This window comes from Tamandua tetradactyla, chromosome 1, assembly GCF_023851605.1.
Source record: "Tamandua tetradactyla isolate mTamTet1 chromosome 1, mTamTet1.pri, whole genome shotgun sequence".
Taxonomy (NCBI): Eukaryota; Metazoa; Chordata; class Mammalia; order Pilosa; family Myrmecophagidae; genus Tamandua; species Tamandua tetradactyla.
Window position 1 is genome coordinate 187,216,418 of NC_135327.1, and position 24,310 is coordinate 187,240,727.

Genomic DNA, 24,310 nt, shown 5'->3' on the forward strand with positions numbered 1-24,310 from the left:
CATTGAAAACATGTAGGGCTGCTGTGCTCATCATTAATGTCTGGAGTGGGAACTATTAAGGGAAAGGAATTTGAGACTGCAAATTGGAGGAAGATGTCCTATTTTTTTCAAATATTGAGAATATCTCTTTTTATTTCCTAATCTCTTTTTTGTGACTCTGAATCACTATTTATAATCAATATAAGGAGAGGAATTTGTCTATTACTTGTTAAACCATATAGTAGCAAAAAAGCAGGTCAAAGGGTGCATGGGTAGTTCAGTGGTAGAATTCTCGCTTGCCATGCTGGGGACCCAGGTTGGATTCCTGGTCCATGTACTTCCCCCCAAAACAAACAAATAAACAACAACAACAAAAATGTTGTGAACAAAATTCTCCATGACATACATATCACATATCTGCCTCTATGTGTGTGTATGAAAAAATACACAAATACATATATGCAAAGAGACAAAAACAAATCAATAACAAAAAAGCAAGTCAAAAGACAACAGGTAAATCAGAGGAAAGAACTGGAAGGAATGCAAAAAGATTGGCTTTTTCTATCTAAGGCTCTGAGGGTTCACAGTTATGTGCCACCTGTGCTCTTTCTCATCATCTGAAGGGAGCCCCTTCAAATAGATGTTTTCAGTCTAATGAAGGAGGAGTAGGGTGGGGTTTTATGTGGGTCTGAAGAAGTGAATTAATTTCCCATCTGCTTTAGACTCTCACTTTTTCTTGTTTGGCTAATAGTCAATCTATTGAGCAAATTTAACAAGCCTGTGTTGAGGCCACTTTTTTGCTAGGTATTGTAGTTTTACATGTGAGCAAGAGAAATAAAGGTCTGGCTGTCTCAGAGCTTTTCCTGCAGGCTGGAGCTGCCAAAGCACCTGCCATAGCTGTCTTCACTCTCTATTTCTGTTTGCCCCCTCTTCTCCCTTTCCCTCTCTTCAGAGAAGCAGGGTGATGGGGAAGCGAGACAGAAACAATCCAGTTCCTTTTCCTTCTTGTTCATATTGCACAGCAGTGTAGATGACAAGAGAGGCCAGGGAGGGCATCGAAAAACTATGACCTCAAGATATGTTTTGAAGGCTCCATCAAGTTTTAGAAACAAGACTTTAAAGCAACCCAAATAGGTCAATGAAATCAAAAGGAGGCTGAAGAATGTTTCTGCTTTGTTTCATTTTTAGGAGAATTTGTCCCAAACTCTAGGATATGTGGTACACATGTCTTTTTTCTGGGAGGGGGAGAACAGACACTTTCAACACTGCAGTTACTCAGTCCATTTAAAACCTGGCTTCATCCTCGCAGTAGAAGCTACCCAGAGAAAAGAAAATCTATGAGGCTTCCCTGAGCCACCCTGTCCATCAGAGGCAGAAAGGCAGATATCCTTACTCTTACAGATGACCATATCAATTATAATAGCTAGCACTTAAGAGAGCCAGGAAGATGGTCCTAAGAACTTTGTTCATTTAACACATTTAATCCTAGTGACAATCAGATGAGGTAGGAGGGTTCTTATTACAGGCATTTTATAGATGAGGAAATAGAGGTCCAAAGAAATTAAGTACCATGAAGCTGGATAGTGGTACAGCCAGGTTTTGCACCCATGATATCCAGCTCCTGAATCCATGGCTTTATCCATTGTACAGTCTTACCCTGTAAGATATCCTATCCTCTTCCCACACCTCCCACCCCTCCTACCCAGAAATACCCACACTCTTCTAGGCATTGCTGTCCTCACATTTCCCTTCATTGACATTTGCTTGAGGACGAGTGGATACGGGCAGAAATGCAGATAATCTAAGATAGCAAATCTAAAAATAATTCTCCTTAGCCTTGACATTCATTGCTACTGTGGTTATTGTTCCGGCAGATTCATTTTCCTAATTGTGTAAGGCTCCACAGAGCACCCGCAGAGTAATAGCTGGCTGGTGCCCAGGCCATCTGGATGTGACTGGGAGTCTCACTGGGCTGAGGATGCTGATCTGGGATTTGGTTTTTGCTATGCAGAATAATTAAGATGATCCTTAAATTATGATGTTTTATCATTGGTCATTTCAATAGCAAATTGAAGCCCTTCTGAAGAGATGTGAGTAACAGACAGGTAAGTCCCTTCTGAGTCATGAGGATTCCATGGAACTGAACTGGAATGGATCTTAAAGGTCATCTGGTCCAGATGCCTCAGATTCTAGCAAGTGAGGCCCAGAGCGGTCACATATAACTACCCTGGTCTCTCGTCCCCATCTGTCTTATGACTCCTGGTGGAATTGTTCCATTTCCCCAAGAACTATCTTCCAGAGAAGACCTGAGCCTATTGACCCAGTATTATAGTTTACAAAAGCACCAAAGGAGAGGTCACAGCAAAATTTGATCATTGTCCTGTAGGAAGTTAAATTTAAGAGGTTTTGAGTATGCCTGGATTTCCCTAATATCACTGGATAATCTATCATGGGCTGCTGCTCTGTGAATTTACACAAATTGTTCTTGAATCTATTTGCATCCTGAGCTTATTTTTAGGAATAACAAACTATACATTCAAAAGATGTTATTATCTTTTCTTAGCCTTACTCCTTGGTAAGTAAGAAGAATCTCCACAGTTTAAGTCTTTGCTATTTGTTGGGTGCTTTACTTGGGTTGGGGGGTCGGGTGAAGCATGTTAGTTAACTCTTCCAAGGACTTATGGGGTAAAGAAAGAGGGATTTTATGAAGATTCAATGAGAAAACATGTAAAAGCTTCAAGTACAGAACCTGACATGGACTAGGTGCAAAAAAAGACTGAAAACATTCTCATTTTGTCTTTCCATCATGACTTGACAAACTTAGGTCATATTTCCTCTGAGTATTCTTTTCTTCATTGTGAGGTCTCCTTACTGCTTGATTGTACCTTTCCTGTCCCTCTGAGGCCCCAGAAGCAGAAGGATATATAGTATTATGGGTATAGGAACCCCATGGGGAGATAAGTGGACATACATGTTGAAACACCTGTGTCCATCATCCATCTGTATTTCTGTTTATGTCCATTTATCTCTCTACTTTTATTTTTCCTAAGTTTTTAATATGTTTCTAATTGTACAGTCTATGGATTCGAATCCTGACTCAACCACTTACTAGCCATATTAACTTTGTGTTATATACTCAATTTTCTTGATCTTATGTATCTTTACATCTAAGTGAAGATAATGATGCCTAGTTTGTAGGGTTGTTGTTCAAATTAGGTGTAATATAAAGAAGAGCCATAATATAGTGCCAGGCACAAAGTGGGCAATACAAAGGAGTTATTAGTGACATTGTATTATAACCAGAACTTTATATCATGTCAACCTTTGGGCTCCATCTGGATAGCAGCTGACATCTGTAATTGCTGTTTTCTGTGTCTTAAGGCCTTTCCTTCATTCATGACAGACAACTTGTAACTCATTAATTTAGTATATTAGCATTATGTATTTCAAATTTAGATTTGTTTTCAGAAAGTCCCTTGAATTAAAATCCATGTATATTTTTGTTTTCTCTTGTACAAGCTTAATCTTTTAGTGGTTTGTTGTAATTGGTTTGGTGATTCCTTTACTCAGAGGATGTCATCTTTGGATTTAGAGAATTCACTGGGTACTCCCTCTTCCAAACATTTATGATCTACACTTGCTCCCTAGGAGACATGTCTATTTATTCCTGCATGGTGTTTCTGAGCTGTAAGCCAGTTCTTTTTTTCATGATAAACTAGTCATCTTAGTCCATGATGATTAGATTTGGTATCATGTCCTATCAAAGTTTTTTATGTCTGAATAAAATAAATCCCTTTTTAATTTCTTATAGGCATCTCTTTCCCTTAAAAACATTTAAGTAGACCTAATAAGAAATGTTTTCCTTACACACATTCATGCTTTTTCCCTTTATGGTGTTTTCTGAAATACTTTGTGATCTTACCTGTCATAAAAATGAGATACCCTGAATAGTTGCAGAGCCTACTTTGCAACCTTCTTGAAAATGGTGATTCCATGGCAAAACTTTCAGTTCTGTAGCTCTGGGATAATGTATTAGTTTGGGTTGTGCTTTCAGGTCACCATTTTCTCCTCAACCTTCCTGACAAATCAGAATTACCACTCCTGACAAAGTGAGCACTTGTGTCTAGAGCTCCTTGAATATTTGTTACTGTTAGTTCTTTCTCCAAATGTCATTTGTGGGATTAGGGCTTTGAGTAAAGTATCATTTCAGGCTTCCTGCTCTCTTTATTTTCATCTCAACAAGAGCTTTGAACTATGAAAATCTAGGAGTCCTATTGATCTTAGAGCTGGCTCTCTGCCTTTGATGTTTTTAAAGAAGCTCTCTGCTTAAATGAAGCAGCATCCCTTTTAACCAATGCCTCTAAACCAGGATTTCATCAGAGAACGAAGGATAAGCTTTAAAAATGACCACTTTAATGTTTAACATCAACATTGTCTGGCAAAGAGACTGTCCTAGTTCTGGATTTGTGAAGGTCAACTTTATCACACAATAAATGCATGATTGTTGTACTGTTGCATTTTGGAAAGTATCCTAGGCCAGAATATCAGTTTTTTTTTTTTAATCTCAGTGAAAAATATTAGTGTCTTGTTTCTATATGAATACTGTTCATGAAATTTATTTTTATAATCAAGTATCATATTCCATAAAGTCTGTTCTAGTAGATTTGAAAATACTTTTGAACTTGCAACTGCATCTCGTGCTACAAAACAGCCAAAGAGACTTCCTTTAGAATCTGAAAGATCTATCTTTTTAAATATGCTTTTCTTAGTTTCATGTTGGCCAAAGACTAGGAGCTGGAAATAAGCAACTGGGGGCAAGGCAGCTGCTCGGATGAGGAAGACAAGGCTATTTCAATACTACCAGGGCACTTTCATGATTCATTAAAATGCAAAAATCACTGATCAGAAAAAAATACTGATCTCCTGCGTGAGCCATCCTCCAGGAGAGAGCTCTGCTGAAGGCTTTAGAATACTGGCTCAGAGAGCCACAGGCTCCTGAGAAAGAGTCGTGTGAACGTTTTTGGCTTTGAGAGTTCTTTCTAATGGGATTCTCCTCCCACCATTATAACACCTCCCTCTGTGTTTCAACCACATACCCCTGTGGTTTTTTGAGAAAGAGCAACAAATGACTAAATGAAATGAAATATAATGTATAGGATTCAACCAGCTGAAGGGTCACTATCTGAAGAGGAGCTCGGGTTCTCTTCAAAGGGCAACCCTGTGGTTGATGTGGTCCTGTGCCTGAGAATTTATCTTTTTTGGCCAGGATTGGAGGAATAAATAGAGACTTTTTTTTTAGCCTTGGTACTGTCAATGGACAAGTTTAGTGTCCTGTGGAGCTGGATAATATCTTATTGAATACTCTTTATTCTGCCTCTAAGAGTTGGAGAAATAGCATTTTTCCTCAATTCTATTCTCATATATTACTAAAATAACATTGTATGCCTCTCTCCATGAAAGCCTTTGTTTACTGGAGAAGAAAACAAGACTCTGCCATTTTCAGATGGAAAAGATGAAGCAGAAGTTTGCAGCCAGTAAAAGCAGAAGCAGAATCTACGCTCCCCTCACCGCACCACACCTCACCGCACCTCACCTCACCTCACCTCACCACACACGGCCAAGACTGAAGTGTCCTGCACGTTAGAGCCTGTTGAACGCCATGTGTGCTGTGATTTACAGATGCAGGATACAGGATCTGATCTGAGGAAAATGATGGCAGGGGAGTAAATACTTTCCTCACAAGCAGTTATGTCTTTCATAGTTAGGAAGTGTTTTGACTTCCTCGTGTCCATGCTTACTCACAGTGCTTCCTTCTCTTCCTCTCCCGCCATTCTCCTAGTCCCCATGCCTCTCCTTACCTGGGCTCAGGAAGATGGATGCCTTGTTGATGGATAGAGAGAAGACTCAGATCATGATGGCAGGAGGTTGATGAGATGTCACAGAAAAATGAAGAGCAAGATCACAGACAAAAGAAGTTGCAGTGGGTAGGGTGTGTAGGAGAGGAGGGATAGAGGGGAGAAAACAAGCGATGGAGAAGCTGAAATATGAAGAAGAACCCAGACAGGAATTTCTTGTAGTTTCTGATCATCTGTGCCTGGTTGAAGCTATAACCTTAGCTTGCTTTATACTTCAGGGACTGGGGGATGGGGAGGGGAGGAGGAGGCTAATCCCTTCATGAGGGAGGGCAAGAGCAAAAGCACCCTGTGATTCATTCATTTGTTACTGCAAAATCCCTCCTCAGGGTTGGAGACCTAGGAGGGGCTTGGCAGACAGACAATGGCTCTCCCGCAGTCCTAAGAGAAACAATGGTTCCTGTCTGCAGCTGCCCACCTGCCCACCTGTCCACAGAGCTGTGTGTCCCACCAGTACCACTCTTCTTCCCTGGAGTGTACTTTGTTTCTCTCTCATCATAGCTATTCCCATCTCTGCACACTGGACCAGACAGTTCTAGAACCTGTGTAGAAGCATGAACAGGAAATTGGCTTCCAAAATGCATGAATGTACTTTCTTAACTTTTATGCATGTGGGAGCCTATAGCAAGGGATACTCATACATATACCAGCTATAATACTGGTATATGAAGTGGTGACTCCAGCAGGCCCACCCTGTTTTTGGGAGCTGAAGACTTGCTCTAGGTTGTTTAGTTTGGTTAGTTTTCTGCACATCCATGTGTATATGTGCACCTGAATCAAAGTACTTTAGAGGTCATTGTTTAAATTCACTTATTAACTGATTCAATAAATATTTGAGTGCCTACTAAGTGTCAGGCTTTGCTCTACATACTGGGAGATAGAGCAGTGAATAAAATAGACAAAAAATCCTGTCCTCATAAAGCCTACATTTCAGGGAGAAGACAAAGAGAATAACCAATATCAGTAAGTTATATGCCTTATTTGAAAGTGATAAATCCAATGGTGAAGAGTAAAGGAGGACAGGAAGTGTGTGTGTGTGTGTGGGGGGGGCATGCAATTTTAAATTGGATGTTTGGAGCAGACCTCGATGGGAAAGTGACATTTGATACAAAACGTGAAGGAAGTACAGATATAAGACATGTGGATGTCTGGGGGAAGAATATTCCAGGGAGAAGAACAAGCCAGGCAGAGGCCTAGAAGTGGGAGCAGGGTTGCATGTTTGAGGCTCAGCATGAGGCCATAAGGGCCGGAGTGCAGTGAGCAAGGCTAGAGCAGTAGCAGATAAGACCAAAAAAGAGGTGGGCTGCCTGCCTTGTAGGTGATTGTGATGGGGTGGGGTGGACGGTGGCGGTTTGAAGGATTGGAATGATATAGAAGGACCATTCTGACTACTGTGGTGAGTATACACTATAGGGGACCAGCGTGGGAACAAGAGATCAGCATTATAGCAACCCAGATGAGGGAAAAGATGGCTCAAATCACATTAGCAGCAGAAGTGGTAGGAAGTGATCGGATTCTAGAGTTATTTTTGAATGTGGAGCCAGCAAGAGTTTCTCATGGATTGGATATGGGGTGTGAAAGTAAAAGAGGGGTCAGAATGACTCCTTAGTTTTGTCTGAACATTAGATACAATAGAGGTATCATTACCCGAGATGAAAAAGACCTCAGATGAAGCATGTTTTGAGAGGAGGCAGAGATCAGAAGTTTAGTATGGGGCATACTGACTTTGAGATGTCTACTAGATATCCCAGCAGACATGTCTAATGGGCAGCTAAGCTTATCATCTGGAGTTCAGGGGAGAGGTCCAAGGTATAGCATAGATTTAAAGTCATCAGTTATGGGTGGCTATGAAACTAGGTGAGGTCACTGTGGGAATGAGTATAACTGAGAAAAGAAAGGGTCCAGAAACTGAGCCCTGTGGTACTCCGATGTTAGGAGGGACATGAGAAGAAACTAGAAACGCAGGGGAGTCACGGGTAATTTGTCTCACAAGCAGCGAGTGATCAGGAATCACGGATATGATGACATCACTCACAAGTGGCGAGATATTTATGACTCAGAATTAAGGAAATAGTGCCAAGAGGATCTTGGACATAGTTTTCCGGATGTATAAGCCCTGAACCGAAGCAAAGTTTACCAGTGACAGAAGTTTGAGTTTTGTATGCAATGTTTTCTTTGGCTGGATGCTGGCTTTATTTGAATAGCCATGTCAACAAATGGAATTCCCCTAATTGGGCCTACAGATTCCTCAGACCGGTGGTGTCTCTGTCCCCTCTGGGAAGTTTGCTTTGAGTTTCCCAGACATGGAATAATGTGAGATCTGTGTTTGAATAGAGACTTGAATATTTGCACTGACTCCACATTTCTCACCCATTTGTCACCAGATTGTAGTTTGACTGGGGGAATTTCTGGTTCCAGGGAGAAAGGATACTGTCCTTCTTTGACTTCCGCAGAGAAAAAGTGGGCTAAATTAATTAAGTTTGATGAATATCTATGGACCTAAGGAGGAAAAGTTTACTTCTTTTGGGGATTTGCATAATGTTTGTAAATTTATGAAAATGCAGATGATAGAGGAAGAGGAATAGAGGAAGCCTAAAGTATCAAAAATGAATGAAATTATAATGATACATAAGGAATTCAATGGCATAGTAAAGAAACAAAAAAGAGATGATTATCAAAACCTTAAGTTGGTTCTTTGAAAATTGAAAGACAGATAAATTTCTAGTATTTTCAACAAGGAAGAATGAGAGAAGATACAAATAAACAAAATGATAAAAGGTAGAAATTAAAATAGATACAATAGAAGGCAGGCCATGGTGGCTCAGTAGGCAGGTACTCTTGCCTGCCATGCCGGAGACCCAGGTTCGATTCCTGGTACCTCCCTGAGCAAAAAAAAAAAAGATTCAAAAGAGATTCAAATAATAGAGGAATATTATTACAAGGCATTCAGGGATACAATAGACATATATATGAAAATAAAAGTCCATTTGGTTTAAGAAAAAAAAAACTTGGACATAATCATCAATAACGACGTATTGCTATTAAAAGGATAACCTCCATGCCCTCCTCATATCCCCATAGAAAGTAATTTTGCAGATGGATTTCACCAAAATTTCAAGGGACACATAATTTCCATATATTATACAGGTGCTTCCAGAAAATGAAAAAAACATAGGTAAAAATCTTTCAACTCATTTTATGAGGTTTGCATAACCTAGATTTAAAATGTTCTAAGGACAGAATAAAAGTATACACTAATTTTATAGATGAAAACATTTTAATATTATCCAAGCAAATTCAATGTTTTTTTTTCAGAACATACTTTAACTTAATGACACTTTTATCAAGAATACAAGGAATAGTTTACTTCAGAAATTTTATCAATTCACTATTACTTTGATGGACTAAAAGAAAACAGAAAGTCATTTTAATAAACATAGAAAAATTGGAAACTAGAAATAAGCAGGTACTTTATAACATAAGACAACCTAGATGCAAAAAAATCTTTAGCAAACTTCATATTTAATGAAGAACTTTCAAAGGTATTTCTTCTAAATTTAAGAACAAGATGTTTTGTATAAATTGTACCTGTCAGCATAGTGCTAAGGGTTATAATCAATGCTGTAAGGAAAAAAGATAAATAATAATCAGAAGGTGGGAGAAAATATTGTAATATTTGCAGATGATTTGACCATTTATATTGAAAACCCAAGAGACTGATGGGTAAATTGGTTACATTAATAATAAAGTTCAACAAGATTTCCTTTGATTTTATCAACGTGTAAAACTGAGTATTTATTTATTTATTATGCCAGCATAATAAATCAGAAAATGTAATAAAAAATAAGGTTATCACTGCAGTAGTAAAATAACCCATAAAATATATAAAAATTAATCTAACAAAAATGCAAAGGACTTTTATGAAGAAAACAAAACAAGTGTTGGTGAGAATATGGAGAAATTGGAACCCGCATGCATTGCTGGTGGGAATATAAAATGGTGTAGTCACTTTGAAAAACATTTTGGCAGTTCTTCGAAAAGTTAAACAAGCAACTACTCTATGACCCAGCAGCTCCATCCCTAGGTGTATGCCCAAGAGAAATAAAAACATACCCATACAGAAACTTGTACATGAATTTTTTTTAACTTTATACTTGATTTTTTTATTTTCAAGGATCATCTTCAAGCTAGAATATTCAGTATAGTAATAATAGTAGACAATATTTATTGATAATTTACTTGTGTGCCAGGACTGTGCTAAGCATTTTATATCCTCATTTAAATAAAAGTATAAATAAATTGCTTATCAATTTTAAAATTACAAATAAAAACTGAGATGCCATGGATAAAAACTTGATTTTATAATACTATAAAGTGACTTTTTTCCATGAGTGTATTTGTGTCATTTTTATTATAATGTATTATTTTAATAGCCCTATTTGCAAAAGATATGTATAATGTAAGCAAATATAATCATCAGTAAACTAAGCACACCTAAAGGAAAAAGCTGAAGGATCAATAGTAAATAATGTAAGTTAGATGAATGCTGAAACCAAAGCACATTATTTTCTTCAGGGAGAGGAGATATTCACAGTAAAGAAGGCAGAGAAATTTATTGCCACATAAAACTGCAATTTTATCAGATGAATCAGCTAAGAAAGATTAAGCCGACAAAACACAATATTTGTCTGGACTTCTCTTCTGGAGAGTCCTCTATTGATAGGCACTTCTGCAACCAATTAGAGTGATTTGGTAAAATTATTTTGGGGATATTTGTAAAGGCATATAAACTGGCATTTTATGATCATTCATTCTAAATAAACAATATTGCATATTATAAAATATATATTAATTTATAGATTGCATTTTTTCTTTGAAATTGCAAATTTTCTAGAAAGATCCTACCTCTGCACCATATTTTATAAAGATCAAGTTGGATATTTCTATTGTGTTTCACATTTGGTAAATTTAGCTGAATAGTTAGAATCTGCTTCTTAAACTTATGTCAGCTTGCGTCCATTTAGATTATGGGATCCCCTGCACAAAATTAACATGAGAACATGTTTTGCTGAAGCACCTGCAAATTTGTCCTTAAAATATTTTTTATTTTCCTAATAGATAGCATTTATTTTTAAAAGATTATTCTCTTTTCCTCTAGGATTACCCTAAGCCACTTTTGTAGCCCCAATAAAATCTCAAAAAAGGGAAAGGAATCCCCTGTGCCCGTCCCCAGCAATTACTACTTTAGAGTATGAGTCAGAAAATATTTTCTGTAAAGGCCCCAACAGTAAATATTTTAGACTTTGCAGGGCATACAAGTCCTGTTGCATCTGATCAACTCTGCCATTGTAACATAAACGCAGTTATAGATAATGTTAAATGAATGAGTGTGGCCAAATTTGACCCAAGGCCATAGCAGCTGATCCCTTTTTAAAGCACCAAAATTTAATCTGCTCATGTAAAATATCCAGCAAGATAAATAATAATTTAGAGTCTGAGGGAAAGGTATAGAATCTTTATCTTTTAGAGTCCTTTAGGAAAAGCATACTGTATTGTCTGTAAAGTATTCTCTAGTCTAAATATATTTACGAAGTGTCATACTATTTTTACCCTGAGATATTTATTAAGAAAGGGTAATCTGGAGTTCAGTATATGAAACATCTTTGGGCATATGTATTATTAAAATAGAAAGTGATATTACCCTCCACACTATAAGAACCCCAGCTTCCAATAATGACTCTTAGGTTATGAGTGAGTGTCTTAAATACTGAAAGTTAAAGGACAATAGGTTCTTCCTGGAAGTGATTGCAGAAATTGAAAGTTATATTTTAGTACGAAGGGATGAAATCATCCAATATTTTTCCTGTTAGCAAGTAAGGTGGTTGGTGAAGACTCAGAAAATGGACTATCAGATGAGCTTTCTGTACAGGTAACTGGATCCAAAATGTGTACAAATCATTTCAGCCATTTTTTTCTGCTGGGGTATTGCAGAATTCAACTATGGATGAAATCTTTTTTTGACTATATTAGTGCCAACATTTTCCAGAAGCTGAGAATGTATGCTTGTGCCAATTTGTGATTTGCTAATGTCAACTCTGTCGTGCTGTAAGGCTGTGCACTGGATTAGTAAGTCTGCTACCTTTCCCACTGCAAGGAGACTACGTGCTCCTCCAATGATTTCTTGGTAGCTATCATTTCCTGATGAAAAACTTTTCGTTCACTCAGTATATCTTGTATAGTAATCTGTGCATCACGATTTTGACACTGTAAAACTGCTGTAGAGTTGGTTAGTTCATCTGCTATAACTGCTTGCAAGGAATTTACTTCACTGTACATCACACTATATTAACATACATTCTAACTGTTCAGAAAGCAGAGCTGTGTTTCACCCTAAGGCTTCATTTTCTGAAATAAACTGATTTTTCTCTCTGGCTAGACGTTATTGCTATTGAAGATCATCCCCAACAGAAGCCACCAGCAGCTTTTTTTTTTGTATATTTATTTTTATTAGAGAAATTGTGGCTTTACAGAAAAATCATGCATAAAATACAGGTTTCCCATATACTGCCTTATTATTAGCACCTTGCTTTGGTGTGGAATGTTTGTTACAACTGGTGAAAGCACATTTTTGTAACTATACTATTAACTATGGTCCATGGTTTAACTTAGAGTTTACTGTTTGTATATGCAGTTTCATAATTATCCTATTACCATATATACTATATAGCATTTTCCTTTTAACCACAATCACATATATATCTCAGTGCTGTTCATTATATTCACAATGTTGTGCTACCTTCACCACCATCCATTACTAAAACAGTTCCTTGTTCCAAATAGCACTGTACTTTGTGTGTGTGTGTGATTTTTAAGTTTTTTCTTTTTTGTATACTATAACATATATACAAAGTAAAGAAATAAAAAAGCAATAGTTTTCAAAGCACTCTTCAACAAGTAGTTACAGGACAGATCCCAGGGTTTGTCATGGGCTACCATACTATCCGCTCATATTTTTCCTTCTAGCTGCTTCAGAATGTAGAAGGCTAGAAGGCTTAAATATTCTTTTATCATCACAATCGACTTCTTCTTTTGGAACACGAGCAACTTTTTAAACTCACTGTTTACCTCTGACTGTACTTGCAACAGGTTTGAAAGACCTTTGTCTTGTAGTTACTTCCTTTCAGAGTTCTTGAGCTTTTCCAGTATAATCTTTACCTCTAATAGTTTCTTCCTAGGTTCTATAACTCCCTCTAACTGACCAAGGATTTGTCCTTTATGATGTCCCAGAGACTAAATCTTTGCATTTTTGTTAGGAATACATGGATTATAGCAGCTTTGGGACCTAATATTCTAACAGCTTCAACTTCCACTGCTTTTTCAGGGAGAATCTTCCCTAGCTGAAGTACTTCTGAGCTATCTAACAGAATTGCTTTCTTCCATGGACTCTGAAGGTTGTGATGCTGTATAGATTGCGACTTCTTTACAGAAGTCAGAGGTGACTTCAACAGATTTGGATGGCTCCTCAGTTTTCTTTCCATCTCCTGCTCCTCGGATTGGGGTGAAGTAAGGGTGGCTTTGATTTCTAAACTTTCAAGGGTAGTCATTGTTTTTCTCTTAGCCAATGACAATTCACCTCAAGGCTTCTACTGATAAATCTCTGAGATTCTTTCTTTCTTGATTTCACTTCACAGATTATCCAGCTGAGTATCACTGGATAACTTTTCCACACCCTCCTCTTCCATTCCAAAGCCAACATGTTTAGGCAGTCCTAACTCCGTACATGAATATTTATAGCAGAATTTTTCATAATAGCCAAAAGATGGAACAACTCAGATGTTCATCAGAAATGAATGGATAAGCAAAATGCTGAATATATATAAAATAGGATATTATTCAGTCATAACTAGGAATGAAGTTCTTATAACTACAGTAACATGGATGAATCTCAAAAACATTGGGCTATGTGAAAGAAGCCATACACAAAAAATCATATATTAGATTATTCATTTTGTATGGCATATCTAGAATTGGCAAATCTATTGAGAATGGAAGCATATAAAAGTTTACCAAAAGGTATGGGGATGAGAAAATGGAAGTGATTACTTGATCATGTTGTATGAGGTGATGAAAAAATTTTGAAACTAGAGAGAGCAGGTGGTTGTACATTTCAAAATGGTTAATAGCATATTATGTGAATTTCACCACATTTTGAAAATTCTATTAAAGAACAAGAAAAAATATCCAAATAAATGTAGAGATGAACATGTTCAGTCATGGAAATCTTTTACCTTGTAAAAATACTTTATTTTCCCAAGTGTCAGCTATAATTTAATATACTTTCAATAAAAATTCCAGTGTGACTTATGTGGAAAATAGACATTCACTTCAAAATATATATGAAAAATTAACATCCCCAAATAGTTAATAAAATATTTAAAATTTGAACTAAGATGGAGAGGAAATAACTAACCCTTTTAGATATTAAGTCACACAGCCAACCATTAATTCATAAAATAGAAACTTGTACATGGTCAAACAAGAATACAGTTCTGAATATAAACACAAGTGTTAGGATTGAAACTGCTACATACCCCAGAGAAGCTATGTCCTTTTTCCCTAATCCAATCTTGTGGAAATAGACCTATTGTTTAGGGTGGAAACTTTGATTGTTTCCGTGGAGATGTGATGCAATATTATAGGGTTTTGACCCTTTGATTAGATGAAGATGGGTCTTAATCAGTTTACTGGAGTCTTTTTTTTCCACTACTGGAGTCTTTAAGGGAGTTTAACAGAGAGGAAAATAGCTCAGAAGCGACAGAGACACAGATGTTTGAAAATGCAGAAGCTCCAGGAAATGTCAGGAGCTGAGAGAGCCAACAGAAGCTAGACAGTAACCAGAGCCCACAGAGATGCAGACATTTGGAGATATTGGAGTGCTGAAGGAGATGTTTGGACTGCTTTCAGAGAGAGAGCAGACACCTAGAAATGGACATTTGGAGATATAGAGCCCAGCAGATGTCATAATGTGCCTTCCCATGAGATGCTAAGCAAGCTAGAAGCCAGATGGATCCACAGGAGTTAAGAGAGCCATTTGAAGGCAGAAGTTGGGAGAAGATGCAGACACCAGCCATGTACCTTCCCACGTAACAGACATTGGCCTTTCTTGAGTCAAGATATCTCTTTCTTGATGCTTTAGTTTGGACACTTTTATGGCCTTAGAACTTCAAATTCATAACTTAATAAATTCCCTTTATAAAAGCCAACTCATTTATGATATATTGCATTCTGGCAGCTTTAGCAAACCAAAACATCAAGAAACAAAACTGTATCTCTAAATAAAGTTAGTAAATGATGGTGATGGCTTCATAAACCAGTGAAAAATGATTTATTTTTTAAGTAAATCATTTATGAAAAGTAGGCTCATTATATGGAGAAAAATTAAACACTCTAGATATACTACAAATATGTAAAATACATAGTCCTTTAACAGGAAAATTGATGGATTTAACTACATTAAAGTACATATTTTGTTTAACAAAGGACAGTGTAAGTAGAAATAATGGTCCAGGAATTTATTTATGCAACATCTATAACAAAATCTATCCAAAATTATGTAAGGAAATTCTACTAATTAATAAGGAAAGAAAAATAAGCAAAGGATGATATCTGAATGGATAATAAATTATTGAAGAGATTCTCAGCATCATCAGTAATCAGAGATAACAAAATTTAAACAACCCTGAAATCTCTTCTTCCTTTCTCCAACATCACCACTAGATGGTGGCCTTCATATTAACCACATCTTCCCATAAGACTTTCAAGATAAAGCTGTCTTTTGCCAAGAAAAAAAATAGCAAAATTGTCCAATTTCTCAAGAGATTTAAGTACAGATCAGTGGTCAGAGAGGATACAACGCCAAGAAAAGCCATTAGAGGACAACCAAGCAGTCTTGCATGAGCCAGCTCAAGTGTTGGCTACCATGTTTATCTTGCATTGAGTCCATGTTCTTTCCCATGCCACTAGGAGCAGAGGTCCCTTACACAATAATTGGCTGCAGTTTGTTTGGAAAATGTAACCCACTAAAGGTTTTTTTCTTGTTTTCAGAAGTTCGGTAGTAAATATATTTTATGCCTTTTGAACTACTGTTGTACCCTAGCTTGTGTAGTGCTGTATTTACCAAGTGCGATTTCAAGGCTTCCACCCCAATCTCAGCCAAGTGATTTAGCACAGATAGGAGCATCACTGCTGACACTTAAGAGGTGCTAAACAAAATATTAAATGAAACAAGCAAACAACAAACAAGCAAAAACAAATGAGAAGTTCATTTAAATCCATCAGTTGGTGAATATAAAAATGACAGGCAATATAAAGTGTTGGGAGCTTGTGGAGAAATAAGACCCTTCCTGTTCTGCCAGTGGGGGTATAAATTAATGCAGTCATTCTAGGAAACAATTTAAAACTAGTGAAATTCCGTTATGTTCATATTTTATGATTTTGCAGTTACACCACTGATTTTACATCCCACAGATACTCTTCTTTAGATAAACAAAAGATGAATTCTCAGAAGTTTATTGCAGTATTGTTTGAACTGGCAAACAATTAAAATGTCCATAATTAGAGAAATGGATAAATACTATGTGGTATATATGAAAGATGGAATACCATGCAGGAGTTAGAAATAATGAACTAGACTGGAGTTTGCATCAGTAAATCTCAAATTATAATGATGAGTAAAATAAGTAAGAAGAAGTGTAACAGCGCCACAGAAAGCTGTGATGTGACTTGTGTTAGATACTCAAATTTCATTTAGGTATGAGTGCTAAAGTGCTTTTAACTAAGAATTCAATATTAATGAATCAACAATATATATTGAATAAGGTGTCTAATTAAATAGAAACACATATACAACAAGGTTATGTATTGATAAGTTGACAAAAATGTTGTGTACAAGTCCTTTGCTTCATTGGTTAGATACTTGATTCTTTGATATCACTTTGATACTAGATACTTGATTCTTTCAGTTACTATTGTAAATAGTATTTTAAAAGAATTTCTTCCTCAGACTGCTCATTACAACTGTATAGAAACACTACTTATTTTTGCTTGTTGAACTTATATCCCACCACTTTGCTTTTTAAATTAGCTCTAGTAGCTTTGTTGTAAATTTTTCAGGACTTTCTATATATAGGATTATGTCATTTGCAAACTGAAAATTTTACTTCTTCCTTTACAATGTGGATGCCTTTTATTTCTTTCCTTGCCTAACTACTGTAGCTAGAACTTCTAGCAAAATGTTGAATAACAGTGGTGACTGTGGCCATCATTGTCTTGTTTCAGAGCTTAGAAAGAAAGCATTCAGTCTTTCACCATTGAGTATGTTACTTGTGGGTTTTTCAGATATACCCTTTATCATATTGAAGAAGTTTTCTTCAATTCTGTTTTTCTTGGTGTTTTCATCAAGAAAGGAAGTTGGATTTTATCAAATGCTCTTACTGCATCAATCAAGATGATCATGTGTTTTTTTCCCTTTGATTTGTTAATGTGGTATATCACATTAATGTAATTTCTTGTATTCAACCACCATTGCATACTTCGGATAAGACCCAATGGTATATAATTCTTTTAATGTGCTGTTAGATTCCATTTGCAAGTATTTTGTTGAGGATTCCTGCAATATTCATTACAGAAATTGTCCTGTAATTTTATTTTCTTGTTGTATCTTTATCTGGCTTTGGTATTAGGGTGGTGTTGGGTTCATAGAATGTATTAGGTAGTGTTCCCTTCTCTTCAGTTCTTTTAAAGGGTTTGAGCAGGATATATATTAATTCTTCTGGAATGTTTGATGGAATTCACCTGAGAAGCTATCTAGTCCTGGGCTTTTCTTTGTTGGGAAGTTTTTGGTGACTGATTCAATCTCTCCACTTATAATTAGTCAGTTGAGGTCTTCTATTTCTTCTAGAGTCAGTGTGGGTTGTTCATGGACCTCTAAGAATTTGCCCATTTCAACTAAGTCAAATTCGTTGGCATATCATTCTTCATCATATCTTCTTTTGATCCTTTTTATTTCTGTGGGGTCGGTAGTAATGTCCCCCTCTCATTTTTAATGCTATATATTTGCATCTTCTCTCTTTTTTTTTCTTTCTCAGTAAAGCTAAGAGTTTGTAAATTTTATTGATCTTTCAAAAAATCAACTTTTAGGTTTCATTCTCTCTATTGTTTTTCAATCTCAATTTCATTTATTTCTGCTCTAATCATTATTTCTTTCCTTCTGCTTACATTGAGGTTAGTTTGCTGTTCTTTTTCTAGGTCCTCCAACTGTGCAGTTAAGTCTTTGATTTTAGTTCTTTTTTTTTTTTAATATGGACATTTAGAGATGTAAACTTCCCTCTCAGCACCTCCTTTGCTATATCCCATAAGTTTTGATATATTGTGTTTTCATTTCCATTCCTCTTGTGATATTTACTGATTTCTCTTGCAATTTCTTCTTTGACCCACTTATTGTTTAAGTGTGTTGCTTAACCTCCATATATTTGTCAGTTTTCCACTTCTACAACTTTTACTGATTTCCAACTTCATTCCATTGTGATCAGAGAAAGTGCTTGCATAATTTCAATCTGTTTAAATGTATTGAGACATTTTGGAACACAACATATGGTCTATTGTGGAGAATGTTCTGTGGATATTTGAGAAAAATGTGCATTCTACTGTTTGGGGGTGCCATGTTCTGTATATGTCTGTTAAGTCTATTTCATTTATCCTATTATTCAAGTTCTGCACCTCCTTATTGACCATTTGTCTAGCTGTTCTACCTATTGATAAAAGTGGTGCATAAGTATCCAGTTATTATTGTAGAGACATCTATTTCTCCCTTCAACCTTGCCATTGTTTGCCTCATGTATTTTTGGGCACCGTGCCTACTGCATACATATTTATTATTGTTGTTTCTTCCTGGTGAATTGCTCCTCTTGTTAATGTATAGTGTCTTTGTCTCTTACAGCAGTTTTGCATTTACAGTCTATTTTGCCTGATAGTATTATAGTTACTCCAGCTCTATTTTGGTTATTGTTTGTGTGGAATATCTTTTCCCAGTTTTTCACTTTCAACCTATTTGTGTCCTTGGCTCTAAGGTGTGATTCTTGTAGCAGCGTATAGATAGATCATACCTTTTTTTAAAAATCCATTCTTCCAATCTATGTCTTTTGATTGGGGAGTGTAATCCATTACTATTCAATGTCATTTCTGTAAAGATGATACTCACTTTAACAATTTTATCCTTTGCTATTTATATACTATATCTTATTTTTATCTCTCTTTTTACCCTTATTTATAATCTTTATTTCTACATTCATTTTCAAACCTCTTTCCCTGTCTTTTCTTTCAGCTGCAAAACTCCCCTTAATATTTCTTGTAGGGTAGGTCCCTTGTTGATAAACTTTCTCAATTTCTGTTTATCAGTGAATATTTTAAATTATCCTTCAGTTTTGAAGGAAACTTTTACTGGATAAAGAATTCTTGGCTCACAGATTTTCTCTTTCAGTACCTTAACTGTAACACACCACTGTCTTCTTACCTCCATGGTCTCTCATGAGATATCAACACTTAATCTTATTGTGGTTCCCTTTTATTTGATATATCACATTTCTCATGCTGCTTTCAGGATTCTCTCTTTATCTTTGGCACTTGACATTCTGATTAGTATGTGTCTCCAAGTAGGCCAATTAGGATTGATTCTGTTTGGAGTATGTTGTGTATTTTGGACATATCCATTCATATCTTCCATAAAAGTCTGGAAATTTGGGACCATTATTTCCTCAAATATTCCTTCTGCCCCTAGTCCCTTCTCTTCTTCTGTGACACTCATGATGCATGTGCTTTTGTGCTTTGTGCAGTTATTAATTCTGAGATCATTTTTCCCATTCTTTTCTCTATCTACTCTTCTGCTTTTAAGATTTCATTTGCCCTGTTTTCTAGTTTTCTGATTCTTTGTTTTGCTGGTTCAAATCTGCTGTTGTATGCCTCAAGTATTTTTCTTCCTTCCTTCCTTCCTTCCTTCCTTCCTTCCTTCCTTCCTTCCTTCCTTCCTTCCTTCCTTCCTTTCTTCCTTCCTTCCTTCCTTCCTTCCTTCCTTCCTTCCTTCCTTCCTCCCTCCCTCCCTCCCTCCCTCTCTCCCTCTCTCTCTCTCTTTCTCTCTTTCTCTCTTTCTTCCTTACTTTCTTTTTCTGGCAGCTCCAGGAATCAAACCCAGGTCTCCAGCATGGCAGGTGAGAGAATTCTGCTGCTGAGCCACTATTGCCCACTCTCAAGTACTTTTAATCTTTTTTATCATACCTTTCATTCCCATACATTCTTTTCATACTTTCACATTCTTCTTTATGCTCACCCAGTGTCTTATTGATACCCTTTATATCTCTAGCCATGTTTTCCTTCATCTCCTTGGATTAAGGAGATTTGTTTCAATATCTTTGATTGGTTATTCCAAATACTGTGTCTCCTCTTAAGTTTTGTCTTGTTTCTTTGACTGGGCCATATCTTCCTGTTCCTTAGTATGGCTTGTAATTTTTTGCTGTAGTTGAAACATCTGATTATCTTATGAGTGTACCCTGAAGGTCAATGTTCTGGTTTGCTAGCTGCCAGAATGCAAAATACCAGAAATGGAATGGCTTTTTAAAAAGGAGAATTTAATAAGTTGCAAGTTTACAGTTCTAAGGCCAAGAAAATATCCCAATTAAAGCAAGTCATAAAAATGCCCAAATTAAGGCAGCAGCAAGAGATTACCTCCACTCATGAAAGGCCAATGAAGTTTAGGGTTTCTCTCTCAACTGGGAAGGCACATAGCAACACGGTGACGTCTGCTAGCATCCTCTCCAGGCCCCTTGCTTCATGAAGCTCCTTCAAGGGCATTCTCTTTCTTCATCTCTTAAGCTCATTGGCTGGTGGACTCCTCTTCTCGTGACTCTGTTGTTCTCAAGATTTTTTCCAAAGTGCTTCCTCTTTTAAAGGATTCCAGTAAACTAATCAAGACCCATCTGGAATGGGTGGAGTCACATTTCCCTCTAATCCAATGTTAATACCCAAAATTGGGTGAGCCACATCTCTGTGGAGATAATCTAATCAAGAGGTTCCAACCTACATTATTGAATAAGGATTAAAAAAACATTGCTTCCACAAAATTGGATCAGGATTAAAATATGGCTTTTCTAGGGTACATAAATTTGTTCAAACCAGCACATTCCACCCTCTGGACCCTAAAAAGACATGTTTTTCCCATATACAAAATACATCCATTTCATCACAATGTCAGAAATCCTTAAACCATTTCAGTAACAATACAAATACAATGCAAAGTCAGAAACAGTACAAAATATCAAAGTATGTTACAGGTATGATCTGTCCTAAAGCAAAATTTTCCTCTGGCTCTGGACCTGTGAAAATCAAACAAGTTATTTGTTACCAACATGCAAAAGAGGAACAGTCCTAGCATATATACTTCCATAGGTATGAATTGGAAGGAACACAGGGATCACTGGACCCAAGCAGTTCCAAAAACCTGCAGGGCAAACGACATTAGATTTCAAAGTCTGAGATTCATTTATCTTCAGGACTTTAGAAAACTGCAGTCCCACCCTTTCCAAGGGCCTATGCAGCAGCACACCTGTCTCTGAATACAATCTTGGGGAACATTGGGGAGACCACCTTTTTCTCGGCTCCACTGTCTCCAAGCATCAGGGCCACATCTGGGCTCTCTGCCATCTCTGGGGCAAATGCTCAACCTGTCTATGTGGTGGCAGCCAGACTCTCCCCAATCCCCAAGGAATGTGCTGCACCATCTCCAAAGCCTGAGGTCACACGATTCTTCCACTGCAACCAGATGGAAGGCCCATCCTCTGCCTTTGAGGCAAACCCATTCTCTCCAAGTACTTAGGTAGGTCCACTCTCCTGGCCTAAGGTTTCTTGACTTTAGACTTTAGCTCCATAGTTCTGCCTCTGAACTTGTTTTATTTTCACATTGTCCCTTTTCTGAGCCCCCCAGTCAAGATTGGCAGCAGTTCCATTTATAGATATCCCACAGCACTTTTGTTGGCTTTCTATGTAGCAAACAAGGATCATGCTCACCAGACAGCAGCAGGACTTTCCACAAATCTTTCCTGGATAACTCCATTTACAATCCTGACTTTTTCTGAAATGGCTGACTGGTTCCACATTTTGTTAAATCCTGTTAAATCCTCATGTGGGGTACTATTCTCTGGAGTCTCCTTTCCCAGAAGCCCCCAATTGTTCAGAACATCAATTTCTGATTTATTTGTACTAAAGAATTCAGTTCTCAGCTTATCTCTTTCCTGTCACATTTAACTATAAGCTGTGAGGAGAAACCAGACCACACTTTCCACATTTAATCTGGAAATCTCTTCTGTTAAATATCCAATTTCACAGCTTTTAAAATCAGCCTTCCTGTCAAAGCCACTAGTCAATTTTGCTAGATTATATGCCATTTTAAAACAAGGATCACCTTCCTTCCAGTTTACAATAGCACATACCTCATCTCTGTCTAGAGCCTCATCAGAGGTATCTTTAATACCCACATTTCTACCAGTAGTCTCTTCAAAGCATTCTAGGCCTTCTCTATCAAGATTCTCCTAACTCTTCCAGACCCTTCCCCTTTTCCACTTAAAAAGCCACTCCAACATGTTTAATATTTGCAAACTGCAGCAGAACCCCACTTCTCTGGTACTAAAATATGTTCTAGTTTGCTCGCTGCTGGAATGCAATATACCAGAAACAGTATGGCTTTTAAAAAGGGGAATTTACTAAGTTGCAACTTTACAGTTCTAAAGTAATGAAAATGTCCAAATTAAAGCAAGACTATAGAAATGTCCAGATTAAGACACCAACAAGAGGTTACCCTCGCTCAAGAAAGGCCGATGAAGTTCAGGATTTCTCCTTCAATTGTAAAGGCACATGGTGAACATGGTGGCTTCTGCTCTCTTTCTCTCCCAGCTTCTTGTTTCATGAAGCTCCCCCAGGAGCATTTTCCTTCTTCATCTCCAAAGTTCTGTGCTGCGCTGGCTCTGTAACTCTTTTCCAATGGTTCCCTCTTAAAGGGTTCCAGGAATCAACCCCACCTTGAATGTGTGGAGACACATTTCCATGGAAATCATCTAATCAAAAGTTTCCACCCACAATTGGGTGGGTCACATTTCCTTGGGAACAATCAAACAGCTCCTAGCAACTACTCTACTTTAGTTATGAATTTTATGTGCTTTGTAACCTATTACACAGAAAGCAGCAGACAATCGAAGATTTAAGGGGAGTGCTATCAGCTGCCAGTTCACAAAAATGGAGTGTAATGTGGAATCTTTTGAGGGTTTTTGTTTTTGTTCTACTTCTTTTCATTAAGACTGGAATCAATCTTACATGTAAACTATTGGTAATTTAAGCTTCCTTTTGTGTCATTCAGTGTAAAACTGTCTAATTTGAAAACAAATGTAGGTTATGAAAAATAAAGAGTTAGGCACCGTTCAAAAAAAAGCTCCTAGCCAGCAATGTTGAATGAGGATTAAAGGACATAGCTTTTCTGGGATCCACCACAAATTCAAACCAGCATAGTCAGTTTCTCTTTTTTACCTAAGTTTTATTGTTGATTGGCTTTTTGTGAAGGTTGTTCTTTAACATTAGTTCAAGTTATTTTAGAAATTTAGAAATGCCCTTGTTTAACTGAGCAGTTTTTTTCAACTTTTCTTCAACTGATTCTTGTTCTGGGTATGTGGTATAATCTTTAAGATTGCCTTATTTGTGCAATTGTTTGACCTCCAGGAGAAAGCTTCCTTTCATCTGTTCCTGCTCTAGGAATCTTAATCTGTTCAGTTTGTTTTTGTTTTGCCTGTATGGTATATTTTACTCTTGTTGCATTGCCTCTAGCTGCTTTTGCCTGGAGAGCAAATTATTGGAAGAGTGTCATTGCAGAGGAGACTTTCCCATGTCAGTATTTTCCAGCCTAAACAGGGCTAGGGATCCACAGACAGAGTGTAGACCAGAACTAAAATGCCCTGGAGAGAAGATCAGGAAAGACACCAAAAAGCTTTTTGGATAGTTCCCTGGAGCTGCACTTCACTGACCTGCCTAGCAGATGATGCTCCTCAGCAAAGTGTTTCCTGTAGATCTAGGAAGACCTTGTTTCTTTAAACCTCCTTCATTTTTGTCCCTGTCAGGGCAGGGTTGAAACAATGGCTGTGGCAGTCCCTGTCCAAGGCAGGCTATAACTGGTCCATAGCCAGGATTCAGCTATCGAAATTTGCTGATCAAAAGCTGTGATTGGTTCTTGGCCATGCTGCTCCTCCCTGTTCTTGAATAAGAGGGCTTCCACATTCCTCTCCATCCCCAGCAGCCTACCAGGAAGTGGACCCAATGCAGCTCACTTCAAG

At 37.2% G+C, this 24,310-nt stretch overlaps 1 protein-coding gene and 2 pseudogenes across 1 annotated transcript in view; all 3 read right to left on the reverse strand.

Moving 5' to 3' along the window:
- LOC143673678 (olfactory receptor 10AC1-like) overlaps positions 1 to 23,001 on the reverse strand; it is a 28,077-nt gene extending 5,076 nt beyond the window's left edge. The window contains exon 1 of the mRNA XM_077148495.1: positions 22,792 to 23,001. The gene's annotated coding sequence lies outside the window, so the exon portion shown is untranslated. The remainder of the gene's footprint in view (positions 1 to 22,791) is intronic.
- Positions 11,666 to 12,703, reverse strand: LOC143682041 (golgin-45 pseudogene; annotated as a pseudogene).
- On the reverse strand, positions 12,175 to 14,758 carry LOC143673686 (golgin-45 pseudogene; annotated as a pseudogene).
- Positions 23,002 to 24,310: the final 1,309 nt, after the last annotated feature.